Raw genomic sequence first — 10155 nt, forward strand, 5'->3', positions numbered from 1 at the left:
CTTCCCGGATGAAGCGTCGGCTGGCCGGCGCACGGTGCGGAGGGCAGCAAAATACACATATTCTGCGTAACGCTCTATCAGCACGTGTATTGTGGTACACCTGTGCAGGTGTGTATGAACCTTGAACCTCATGCTGTCGCGAGTACTGTGAGAAAGAAGCAACAGTTGAGCAATATCTGTTTAATATGCACAAAAGCAAGTTGTTACTGAACACAAATGTTCTAAAACGAGGACCATGCATTCTTGCATAATGTACGTTCTACGTGCCGAAATGCACCATGCGTTGTCAGAAAAGCAGGAATCACTGACCTGCAAGGTGCTCATTGTACAGATTCTGAAACTCATCGGTTTCGGCCTGCGATGTCACGTTAGCATGATTCCGCCGAAGAGGGCAAAATTTCCCGCGGATTCGTCCGTTGCCATTGCCGTGGCGCGGTACATTGCGTACAGCGTTGCATGCGCGTTCATTTCGCGAGCTTTAGTTCCTCCTGTCCCACCTGGCCACAGCAACATCCGGGAGAGCACGGTCGAGATAACACAGCGCAACAAAACACGGATATTAATGCAAACATGCCCACAGGGCGCCTTTTCCACGGCACGAAACCTACGGAGCAGCTCATATGAGCGCACAGAACCATAACAAAGCCGCCATTTTGGCCAAAAAGCATGGTCGCTACAGCAAAAGAAATAAAGAAAGCAAAAATAAACGAGAACCTACTACGTAATTTCCTCCACACTTTGGCAAAGACTGCTGCAACGCGGTGCTCCCCAAACGACCCCACACAGAATCGACTCCTGCAACGTACGGAAGTGACGTCACTAAATGTCAACGTCACATGCACGCGTATTTCCGTTTTTTCGAGGGCGCGTGGTTTGATTGTTTGTTCGCACGTAATATTCAGTACGCATCCCGTCAGCCGCGATTGCGGGTCGTGCTTTTCTGCTGCCGCTGGTGCTGGACCCAAGGCCTGGTTCTGCTGCATCCTCGCAAGCCTTTGACATCATCCTGTTATATGCGCGAAAGCTGCTTTGCAGGTTTATTTTATATTTGCTAGCGTTATTTATATATATTCTAATAAGTATTTTGATGATATTTTGATTGTGTTAGTCGGGTATTTGCCGATCTTGCTCTCCTTGTTCGCGACCGCTTGCTTTGTTCAACCCTAGCGCGGATTTCTCGGATTTAACGTATATATAGTGCTGACTAGAAGGTAGCCTCCTTTAGTTTGTGAAAAAGCTCAGATTTATTTTCTCGCAGTCTTTTTTTTTTCTTATAGGTGTCATTTCAGATTGCACTGCTTGCAACATGACACGTGTTTTGGTTGCCGGTGACTCGATGGTGAAATACGCGGACCAGTATTTCCCATCGCGTCGTAATTTGTCAGTCAGTGTTGCCGCGCATAGAGGAGTAAGGATTGAGCATTTGCTATCAATGATTGCTGACAAGCTAGCTGGTTTTGATGTTGTCATTGTGCACGTTGGCACTAACAACACTGTTGACAGTGTCAGCGTGTGCATGGACAAGTATCGCCAGCTCGCTCAGGGGATCATTGAGAGAAATCCCATGGTGCATGTAGCTTTTTCTGCCATTCTTCCTCGGGGGCAGAATCAGTACAGCTCATGGGAAGCTCAGTCCTCATGGTTGCATGACCTGAACGATAACTACAAAAAGATTAACACAGCCCTGATGCAGTACTGCCACGAGTGCGGCTACACATTCCTGGGTGGTCTCGTGGACAACTGGCCCAGTTGCATGAGCAGAGATGGTGTCCACCCGAGCCGCTTCGGTAACAAGGTGCTGGCAGACTTCCTGTACCAGGGGGCCTGCACCCTGTCCATCCATCTGGAGAGAAGCCGCATCCAGCAGTCCTACAATGAGACCCAGGCACCTTCTTCATGGACCAGTTGGACTCAGCAGGACAGCATCCCTGCCATTTCCGAGGCTGACTTTCCCCCGCTTGGTTTGCATATTTTAATTTCTTCGTAAGCAGCAAGTGGACCTTCCACAGTACCAGCTCCTGTCTGGAAAGCCAGCACTGCTCCCTTGCAGAGGCACGGCACCAACCAGCCTACCAGAACCCTTCAAGGTGCTGGATTTTCACTTGTTGGCGGTGTCCGTGTCCGTTGCAAGGGAAGCAAGGCTTGGTTCACCTGGGACAGCCTGCCTTCCCCCACTTTCCATGGCACAAGCGTACCAATTAGCGGAAAAGCCGAGGGGAGGTCTCCTGAGCCAATGATCCCTGTGGGGAAAGGAGAGGCCAGTGCTCAAGAAGCAGCTGTGCCAGAGGCTGTCTCCCACTGTGGCGACAGGGAGAGGAAACTGGTAGTATTGAGGAGGAGGCGGAAGGCTGCAGCACTGCACAAGCAAGAATGGAGCTGTGACCTGGCTGCAGACAGGAAACGCGAAGTTCTTGCTGTGACAGCTGCCAAGTTCTTGAAGTTCGCTTCACCTTTGAGAGCAGTTGTAAGCCAGAAACAGACATGCATTGACAGTATAAAGTCTGAGTCTGCTCCTTCTGCTGTCTCTGGTAGCAAGCTTGAAGGACAAGCCAGTGCCCCTCATGATGCCATTTTTGATAGTTTTGGCAAGGTGCAGCATGTGGCTAGCAGGCAGAATAAAGACTGCTTGGTAGTTGCTATGGCTGAGTGAAGACCTGTCATAAATGGTGTTCCAAATGAGGTCATTGTCTGCACATGCTGTAGGTCAGGAACAATGCAAGATGGAGGGCAGATGACGAGCAATCCTGGCACAGAGGCTGGTGACCTTGACAAAGCTGCGTGCATTGCTCCCACGCGACGTAGATGTTGTGAGGCTGCTTTGACATCCAGCTGCAGGCCTGCCAGCTCTGATGCCCAGGCTGTTTGTGAAGGAGCTGGTGCTAACACAACCAGAGTTCCTAACACTGTCACTTCACTGCATGGTGGAGGCAGCAAAGCTTATTTAAATGCAACATTTGATAATTTTATTTCTTTTAGGCAAAGCTTTGATGAATGGTGCAGGGAGGGCAAGCACATAGTCACAATAAATAGGTCTCATAGAAGTCCATTTGCAACAGAATCTAAAGAGTTTGAGTATATTAGGATTTCATATAGCTGTGTTCATGGTCGTGCTATAAAACCAAGAGGCACAGGAAAGCGACCCAAGCAAGCATACAATGGTACTGGTTGTGAAATGGCAGTTTCAGTAAGCCTGTGCAAATCGCCTACTCTTCACTACAAAATAACCAAGCTGCAAGCTAAGCATAATCACGCCACGAAGTATTATGACTTGTATCCTCAAAGCAGGCTTCTAAACGATGCAGGGAAGGTAGAATTCTTTGATCTTGCCAAATGTAATATTGGCCCAAAGTATTTTAAAAATTTGGTCGAACAGAAAACGGGCAAGAAATTAACTACAAAAGATGTTAACAATTACAAGCAAAGGTTTTCTATTCCTATTCGCAACGAGCAGGCTCACGGAGAAATGCTTTAAGAAAAAATAGACACCTTGTTAGCAAATAATCCAAACTGGGTCATTCACTATGAAAAGAACCAAAGTAATAACCTGCAATTTGTGTTACTTCAGACAACGCACATGCGTGAGATTTTGGAAAAGTACCCGGAGATTTTATTTATTGATGGAACATATAAAGTAAACATTGAAGGCTATATCTTGTACTGTATATTGGTTGAAGATGGTGGAGGTCGTGGGAGACCTGTGTGTTATGCCTATTTGCAAAATGAAACGACTGAAATTGTGCAGGCTATGTTTGCCAAGTTTGCAGAGTTTATCCCGTTCATTGTATCTGCTTGCAGAGTAGTGTTGGGAACTCAGCGCTGACGCCCGTTGTTGCACCTGGGTCGCAAGCCCCAAGGGTAGCGTTGGCCTGGCGGCCTGGGGCACAACTGGAAGCATCCGAAGGTCCCGGCAAAGCATGAGTCGACTGGTAACAGAACAACTTGTTTATTCAAGCATCGCAAAGAGTGGGCGGTCAGGTCGACCGAAGTAGAGAGACGGGAGTGCACGTTAATCAACAGAAGAAATCGGAGCCTCTCTCGGCGTCCGGGGGCAGCTGCTTTTATACTCTCGCAGTTGAGGGCAAGAAGGAACGCCTCTATAGACGCACACGTGACTGTGCCGCTCGGGCACGTTGGGAAGAGTAGGTGGCGCATCCGCCGGGCCGTGTGCCGCTCGGGCACGTTGCGAAGAGTAGGTGACGCATCCGCCGGGCCGGTGCCGCTCGGGCACGTTGCGAAGAGTAGGTGGCGCATCCGCCGGGCCGTGTGCCGCTCGGGCACGTTGCGAAGAGTAGGTGACGCATCCGCCGGGCCGGTGCCGCTCGGACCTCCTCGCTTCACAGTTGGGGGAGCTCCTCTCCCCGGCTGCCGCGCTTCGACAAGCGTGGGCACCAACATGCACACACACACACACGCACACGAAGACACGTGGCATTGGAACATGCCTGGACGCGCTTGGCGGGGAGGCGTAGCGGCGGCGCCGAACGGGCCAAAATGTCTGCCGCTTTGAACGAAGCCCCGGCGTCCGTAGCATCCGCGCCGGCTATACCGCGCGTCGTAGGCGAAACGTAACAGACCGCCCCGCCGGGGGAAGGAGATCCCGATGGTCAGGGGACTGCATCCGCTGTCCGGAGGGATGTCGCTCGATGATGCTCATAACCGAAGTCGGGCGTCCTTCGGCGTTTCTTGAGCGCAGCGCACAGAGAAGGCCTCGTTCTCTCGTTCAGGTTCACACAGGACACTGCAAAGTGACTTCGGGAGAGTTCACATTTTTGTTCTCGTTCCCGGCAAGCGTTAGAACTACGCCGAAACAGAACCACTCAGTCAGCAAGCACGGCACAACCCTCACTAAGCCCTGCCAGGCTCTTTCCCCTTTTATACCACTGCCTAGTTCCTTACAGTAGTCTAGCAGCACTCAGAACGCGTCCACAAATTGGAAAATTGCACTAGAAAGCACATCATCACTTTGAAACACTACACAAAAGCAATATGTTAAAAATACTGCCTCAGGAAGAAAAACATCAGTAACAAACAATTTTGAGGCTGATTCCTACGTTAGGGGCTTCGACTTAAGCCATCGGCATTACCGTTGAGACTCCCCTTTTTATAACGCACCTCAAAGGAATATTGTTGCAAAGCGAGGCTCCAGCGCAGGAGGCGGCCATTTTTGGGAGAGATGGTCTGCAGCCATTGGAGAGGGCAGTGATCCGTCTCAATGATAAACCTCGAGCCGGCTAGATAGCATGACAATTTCTGAACGGCCCACACGAGACACGCACACTCTTTCTCGGTGGCGCTGTACGCCTGCTCACGACTGGTCAGCTTACGACTAGCATACAGGACGGGGTGTTCTACTTCTCCATTTTCCCGTTGGCACAGCACAACGCCCATGCCTCGCTCACTAGCATCGCACTGAACAACGAACCCTTTTGTATAGTCTGGCGATCGTAGCACAGGCTGGCTTGTTAGGGCACTCTTTAGGGCGCTAAAAGCTCTTTCCTTTGTCTCGTCCCAGACGACTGTTTGCGGCACGGTCTTTCTTAGAGCATCCGTCAGGGGAGCCGCGATATCAGAGTACCTGGGGATGTACCTCTGATAGTAGCCGGCGACACCTAAGAACGACCGAATATCGGTCTTCGTGCGCGGTTGCGGGAAGTCTCGCACAGCGGCCACCTTTATTTCAGAGGGGCGGCGACGACCCCGACCAATCACGTGACCGAGGTAGACAACCTCGGCCTGTGCTAACTGGCACTTAGGAGCCTTGACTGTCAAGCCCGCTTCGCGCAGGCGGGTTAGCACTGCCCGCAAGTGTGCCATATGCTCAGACCAGGATGCGGAGAATATCGCTACGTCGTCTAAATACGGTAAAGCGAATTCTTGCTGTCCCCGCAACACTTTATCCATGAGGCTTGAAAAACAGTATGGCGCGTTCTTCAAACCAAAACTCAACACTTTAGGACGGAATGTTCCCATTGGTGAAATGAACGCCGCATATCTACTAGCCTCTTCTGTAAGTGGAACCTGCCAATAACCCCTGACAAGATCTAGGGTGGAAATAAACTGAGCGCTACTAACTTTCTCCAGGCGCTCCTCGATGTTAGGGATCGGATAAATTTGATCCTTAGTGATGGAATTAAGCCTGCGGTAGTCGACGCAAGGACGAGGTTCCTTGCCCGGTACCTCAACTAAAATCAAAGGGGAGGTATAATCACTCTCACCAGCCTCAATAACACCGAGCTGTAGCATTTTCTTTACCTCGGCCTCCATAATATCGTGCTGGCGGGGTGACACCCGGTACGCCTTGGATCGTACTGGCTCTGGGGAGGTAAGTTCTATATCATGAGTAAGGACAGAAGTCCTACCAGGCCTCTCAGAGAACAGACCTTGAAACTCTTGTAAGAGCTGGTGTAGTTCGGTTTTCTGCTCAGGCGACAGCGATGCTCTACTGATTAAGTCACTAATGACTTGATCGGTGTCTTCCCTGTTCGTCACTGAGCCTAGTCCCGGAAGCTCGACCGGAAGCTCTTCAGGAACGTTTACCATCATGCACACCACTGCTTCCCGTTGTTTATAGGGTTTGAGCAGATTACAGTGGTAAACTTGCTGTGCTTTCCGCTTTCCTGGCAGACTCACCACGTAGTTGACGTCCGACAGTTTCTGAACAATCCGTGCTGGGCCCTCCCACTGCACGTCGAGTTTGTTTTTTAGCGATGTGCGCAATATCATGACCTCATCGCCCACCTCGAAACGACGGGCCCTGGCTGTCCGATCATAATAAACCTTGGCCCTCTGCTGGGCCTTTGCCATTGCTTCACCTGACAACTCCTGTGCCCTTCTTAAGCGTTCGAGGAGCTTAAGCACGTACTCCACCACGACCTGGGTCGTCGCCCCTGCCTTCCCACGATTCTCGAAGCATGCGAAGCGGAGACCGAAGCGAGCGACCGTACACCAGCTCAGCTGGCGAAAACCCCGTAGCCGCATGCGGCGCGGTCCGTAATGCAAACATCACCCCAGGCAGACACAGCTCCCAGTCAGTTTCATGTTCAAAACACAATGCTCTCAACACGCGCTTCATGACGGAGTGGAGCTTCTCAACGGAATTCGACTGGGGGTGGTACACTGAGCTGTGTAACAGCTTTACCCCACAGCTTTCGAGAAAAGTTGTTGTCAAAGCGCTAGTAAACACTGTGCCCTGATCTGATTGGATTTCCGCAGGAAAACCAACTCGCGCAAATATGGACAGTAGTGCATTGACTATTTCAACTGAGCTGAGTTCTTTAAGCGGCACTGCTTCAGGGAACTTTGTCGCTGGGCAGATCACAGTCAAAATGTGTCTGTACCCCGTGGCTGTTACCGGCAGAGGTCCTACTGTATCAATAACGAGCCGTCTAAAAGGCTCCGTAATGATAGGTACCAATCTCAACGGCGCCCTTGATTTGTCCCCTGGTTTGCCCACCCGCTGACAGGTGTCACATGTCCTCACGAAATGGTCTGCGTCCCGAAAACACCCTGGCCAATAGTACTCTTGCAAGAGACGGTCCTTAGTTTTCTTAACTCCTAGGTGTGCGGACCACGAACCCCCATGCGACAAGCGCAACAGATCCTGACGATAGCATTGAGGAACGATCAGCTGATCGAACTCCACTCCCCTGCGGTCTAGATACTTCCGGTACAGGACCCCACCTCTTTCCACAAAGCGAGCATTTTTCTTGGCGATACCTTCCTTGACAATGCAGCGTATGTTTTCTAGGCTGCCATCCTTTTTTTGCTCGACTATCAAAGCCGACCGGCTGACTTTTAGCAACCTATTAAGTCCGTCTGACGTAGGCGCGATGAGCAAATCTGCAGATAGCTCTTCTAACTTTCCCGCATCGGGAATTTCCTCTCCAGTATCTGGTGCCTTTAACGTTACAGACTCAATTTTATTCAGTTCGGGCGTGCTCTGAATATCGGCTTGCTGCGCCTCTGACCCTTTCTCATTGTTCGACAACGTCGGCCCCGCAACTACCGCCTTTGCAGCGAGCTCCCGAACCTTCGATCTGGTTAAGGCCTGAACGCTAGCCTCACCAAACAAAAGCCACTTCTCGCGCAGGAGGTGATCGGACCTGTTCGAAAATAGGTACGGGTACTGGGGGGGCAGCATAGATGACACTGCGGCCTCCGTCTCAAGCGCTCCGAAAGGTCCTTCAATAAGCACTTTTGCTACGGGCAGACACACGCTATGAGCTTCCACGGCTTGCTTGATCCAGGCGCACTCGCCCGTGAACATATCGGGTTCTACGTAGGAGGGGTGAACTACATCCATCGTAGCTGCGGAATCGCGAAGCACTCGGCACTCTTTCCCGTTCACGAGGAGGTCTCGCATGTAAGGCTCGAGAAGCTTCATGTTCTCGTCAGTGCTGCATAATGACAAAAACACGACTTTTGTTTTTGTTTCTGGACACTGCGCCGAAAAGTGACCCGGCTTTTGGCACGTATAACACACGCGCGCTTGCCTCATCTCGAACCGCTTTCTGCGTGCGGCTTCGGCTGCCGCCGTCTCCTTACGTTCTGTCGGACTGCTTTCACTCGCATCCGGACTACGTGTGTCCCCCTTTAATCTCATGGGCGTGAACTTTGGCCTCTCAAACTTGGAGCCAAATTCACCCTTTTGACCGTCCTTAGCTCCGCGAGCCCGACGCGTCACAAACTCCTCGGCTAGCTCAGCGGCTTTAGCCACCGTACAAACGTCTGGCCTATCCAAGACCCAGTACCGCACGTTCTCAGGTAACCGACTATAAAACTGTTCCAGCCCGAAGCACTGCAGAACTTTATCGTGGTCACCAAACGCTTTCTCTTCTTTGAGCCACTCCTGCATGTTTGACATAAACCTGTAGGCAAACTCTGTATATGACTCACTTTTGCCTTTATCATTTTCCCGAAACTTCCGACGGAACGCCTCCGCTGACAGCCTGTACTTTTTTAGCAGACTCGATTTCACTTTGTCGAAATCCTCTGCCTCCTCTGTATTCAAGCGAGCGACTACGTCGGCCGCCTCGCCGGGTAACAAAGTGAGCAAGCGCTGTGGCCACGTTTCCCGAGAGAACCCCTGCTTCTCGCACGTTCGCTCAATGTTAACCAGGAACAAACCAATGTCCTCTCCAAGCTTAAACGGCCGCATCAGGTCAGTCATTTTGAACAATACGCGTTCTCCTGCACCGTGTGCCTGACTTCCATTACGAGCGTGTTCCATCTCTATCTCGAGACGCTTCATTTCCAAAGCGTGTTGACGGTCGCGCTCTTCTTTTTTCTCTTGTTGCTCTCGCTCTTTTTGTTCTTTAAGTTCGCTCTCCTGTCTTTTTGCCGTCTCCCTCTCCTCAATGGTCTCAAGGCATTCCGACAGCTCGTCATCCTCAGCTTCTAACTCAAGAATAGCCCTTAGCAGTTCTGGTTTTCTGAGTTTGTCTGAGACATCCAGACCCAACTCTCTTGCAAGCTCCAGCAATTTCGGTTTGCGCAACGACTTCAAATCCATGGCTGCTCTGAATGCTGCTTTCTCTACTGCCTATTATTGTCTTGCCGCAAACTAACCCGGCAGCAACGACAACCACAATTACCAGCTCTGTTTCTGACACTAACAAAAGCCTGGCAAAACTCAGAAGAAGAAAGTCCCGCACTCACCAAACCTCGCAGCCAAGAATTCAGCGCAGTCGTTCCGCTGCAGGCAACCAGTCAACACACAGGGCTCGTTGCACTGCTCCCGGATGGTCGTTGTGCTGCTCAGCATACAGTCAACTGCATATCTTCGCTGCTGGCCTCCGTTGTCGCGATCCCACCGCTGCCACCAGTTGTTGGGAACTCAGCGCTGACGCCCGTTGTTGCACCTGGGTCGCAAGCCCCAAGGGTAGCGTTGGCCTGGCGGCCTGGGGCACAACTGGAAGCATCCGAAGGTCCCGGCAAAGCATGAGTCGACTGGTAACAGAACAACTTGTTTATTCAAGCATCGCAAAGAGTGGGCGGTCAGGTCGACCGAAGTAGAGAGACGGGAGTGCACGTTAATCAACAGAAGAAATCGGAGCCTCTCTCGGCGTCCGGGGGCAGCTGCTTTTATACTCTCGCAGTTGAGGGCAAGAAGGAACGCCTCTATAGACGCACATGTGACTGTGCCGCTCGGGCACG

The sequence above is a fragment of the Dermacentor variabilis genome, unplaced genomic scaffold, assembly GCF_050947875.1.
Source record: "Dermacentor variabilis isolate Ectoservices unplaced genomic scaffold, ASM5094787v1 scaffold_13, whole genome shotgun sequence".
Lineage (NCBI taxonomy): Eukaryota > Metazoa > Arthropoda > Arachnida > Ixodida > Ixodidae > Dermacentor > Dermacentor variabilis.